Raw genomic sequence first — 3,754 nt, 5'->3', positions numbered from 1 at the left:
TTCTCTCACTTTTTCCTTTATTCTCTTTCTCTCTCTTACTCTGCTTTTTGCTTCTTTCTCTCTCTGGTTTCCATTCTAGCTCACAGACTTTATTCCTCTCATGTTCACATGTGCTCCATGCCGCTCTCCTCCTCGCTCTTTTGCAAGCGCATTCTCTATGCTGCTCTCTTGCGTGCACATGCAAGCTCTGTGCCGCTCTCTTTCTTGGTGTTTTGCATGCGTTCCGTGGCACTCTTTTGCACGTGTTCACCCACTCTGTGCCTTCTCGCTCATTTGCATGCGCACTCTCTATACCACTCTCTTGCATGCACATGCTTGCTCTGTGCCGCTCTCTTTCTTGGTGTTTTGTATGCGTTCCGTGGCGCTCTTCTGCACGTGTTCGCCCACTCTGTGCCTTCTCGCTCATTTGCATGCGCACTCTCTATACCACTCTCTTGCATGCACATGCTTGCTCTGTGCCGCTCTCTTTCTCTCTGTTTTGCACACTCTCTATGCCGCTGTCTTGCAAGCATGCGCTTGCTTACTCTGTGCCACTCGCTTTATTGTACGTTCTCCATGCTGCTCTCTTCTTGCTGTTTTGCAGGCGCACTCCCTATGCCACTCTCTTGCATGCACATGTGTGCTCTGTGCTGCTCTTTTTCTTTCTGTTTTGCACATGCTCCATGCCGCTCTTTTGCAGACCCGCTCTCTATCTTGCTCTCTTTTACGCACATGCTCGCACTGTGCCGCTCTCTTGCAAACACTATCTTGCACTCTGCTTCTGCTCTATTTTGCTCACCTGTTTTTTTTCTCATTATTATATCTTTTCTTTCTCGCCACTGGAAAAGTGAGTGCTTTCTTCCCTTAAGCTTTCACTGGCTGTCTCTCCTGTTCTTTCACCATACAAACACATTTGGTGCAGGAATCTGACATCTGTACAGAGAACCTGAAGATGCTGAGCTCCCAATAAAAGCTCTTGTTGTTGTGACTTCTCGGTAGACTTTGTGTTGTGTGAATACGCTGTAAATGATGGTTTTGGTTAGCTTTGTGTGGTGATGGTTCTGCGCCTCTCCAGACCAGTGGCTGTAAATCCCCTGTGTGCCGATCTTAAAGGGAAGCTGTCGGAGAGAAATATGGGAGATGCCATCGCTGGCTATTGAAGTCACATGTCCTTGGGCTGTCATCTTTATCCTTTCCTTATCACTTCTGAGATTTATTGTCAGTTGTGTTATCTTGTACGGCTGTATTTCCTCCTCTCTGCCATAGACTCTTCAATAAATTTCACTGGTAATGCCAATAATAGTTTTGGTGCAATTTTTGCTGCTTTGGAGCCCATATGGAATTATTAGGCAGAGGTAAAGCGGTTCATCCTACAGCACAAATAAGTGCTTTGTGATACGTTACCACCGCTGATTGTGAACGTACTCTGAGGCCTTAACAGAGCACCAGCCCAGAAAAGTAAAGGAATTAAAAGGTCTATGTATATAAAATTATATACAAATAAAAACAAAAGCATTTTTTTGGTTTTATAGACCTTTGAGCTGTCCCTTGCTGCATCTTTCTTCCACTGCATGATTTCTAGTTGATGAAGTGATTGATTTTGTTATTCAACCCGCTTAATCTTAGGATGTCCCCTGGGGTGTTGTCACCATGCTGCTTGGGCTCAGAGCTTTAGGTTAGGTTACCACTATTGTGTCTTGTAATTCATTTTACATTTGTTGTGGCAGGGCTGTGAAGTCGGAAGCAATCGTTGTGTTCCTGGAGTTGGCAAAATTGTACCAGCCCTGGTTTGTACACTGGAGCCATTTAATTTGATAGACACCTGAACTTACTACCGCATTACTGTGCTTTGCTTTTGCACTAAAAAAGATGTAGATTTTGCTTTTTATTTATGTAAGCACCATTCATTGTAGCTGTCTCCACATCACATCACTCAAATACAGCCAGCAGTAGCACCCCTGTTCAGGTATCCTATCCGCTGGTCACTTCCCGAGTCATGTGACTTACTGAAATCTGCTCCCTTACCCCAGAGGACCAAAATATTCTGAAGAAGAAGCGCTCCATCTTCTGGCAGAAGTGAGAGCAGCTCCTGGGCTGGCTCTGTTCCAGCACTCCCTCTAGTGGTGGGTTCTGTTACTTGCTGGTCATATGATCTGCATTTGCCACATGACTTCCCATGGCAAAGATGTAAACGGATGCAGAATCTAAGACACCAGCCTCTGGGTTCACCAGGGCACCCCCACAAGGGACGACGGGCTTTAAGAGGTGGTGCCCAGGTTGCAGCCCTGGCTACTGTTGACTAGTAAGGACTAAATTGTAGTACAGGAGCGTCAGGTAGAAGCATAGTCAGATAAGCCAGAGGTCAGGGCAGGCAGCATTCAGAAGTAGTTAGACAGAACCAGGGTCAGTACACCAGGCAGAATCAGGGAACACAGCCGGGAACCTAAAAGCAGAGTCTAGGAGAATTTCTTGTTCAGGCAACTTTCTTTTATAGGGGAAGTCATGTGGTAAATAGAGATCATGTGACCAGGATAAAACAGAGCCCACCACCAGAGGGAGTGCTGGAGCAGAGGCAGCTCAGCTGGTGCTCTTACTTCTGCCAGGAGATGGAGTTCTTCTACAGAATATTCTAGTCCTCGGGGTATGGGGGCAGATTTCAGGGAGTCACATGACTAGACATTGACCAGTGGATAGGATATCTGAACAGAGCTGCTGTTACAGATGAGTACAAGGTGGGTGACCCAGACAATGGCACAGATTAACTGGTCCTGGGGGTATCTGTTGGACCTTCAAATCTCACTGCCCTGGCATCCTCTGGTGCTGCCGAGACTGCATGAACTAACGTGCATGTGCAGGAGTTATGTCATCTCTGCAATCAAGGTGGCTGAAGATCCGACACCTAAAAAAGAACCAGATAAAGACTGCTGCGAAGACAGATGACAGTAAATAATAAATTGCGATCAGGCAGGGGATTTTATTGTGTTGCAGATGGGACAGTGTCTGTCCCTTCTGCATTAAAGGACCTGCCTGGTCACAATATTTTATTTAAAAGATTGAGCTCGGCTTTAATGAGATCCAGAAGTCTTTAAATCCGGTCATCTTCTTGTTGCATGCTTGTTCCATGTAAACTCATTGAATCAGTGTGACAGCCAGGCAGCCGTCATTTTCAGAAGTAGATCAGCCGTACAACCTTCATATTTCTCACATGACAAGACATTGGGGCAATCTTTGTGAAATGGCTTTTTTAATACAAAGCGCTGAACAAATCCATTATAAAATATTCATGTGGTAAATGCAGTTGATCCATGTCATAAAACCTTTTAGTGAATTGAAAAAATAATGAAATAGCAGATTTAAAACTTATCGGATAATTCACAGCAATGGAAACATTTTTTGCTGATGTGGAAAAAACACTCATGTTGGGTTTTCTGATGCATGAATTGCCCATGCTTGTTCCAGGCCATTAAATCTTCAAGTAGTGAAGGAAGGAAAAGAAGATGAAAACTCTTGAAAATGAACATTCACAAGCAATGACATGAATCACCAGAACAAGAATCTCCCGTGTTCCTTAAGTCGGACGTAAACCCAAAACAAAAAAAAATCACACTTACCTTAAATCTTCCATATCAGTCTATCCGTTGAGAGGTTTCTTCCATTGGGTCTTCCATGAGGCAGTGCCAGGTGCCGCCATCTTCTCCTCTCTTCTTCCCATGTCACTCGTTCTCGTACTGTGCAGGCGTGGGATTTTGTGACGTAGATTGCGAAAAAACTTGCT

The sequence above is a fragment of the Pyxicephalus adspersus genome, chromosome 1 (genome assembly GCF_032062135.1).
Source record: "Pyxicephalus adspersus chromosome 1, UCB_Pads_2.0, whole genome shotgun sequence".
Lineage (NCBI taxonomy): Eukaryota > Metazoa > Chordata > Amphibia > Anura > Pyxicephalidae > Pyxicephalus > Pyxicephalus adspersus.
This window is presented reverse-complemented; position numbering follows the sequence as displayed.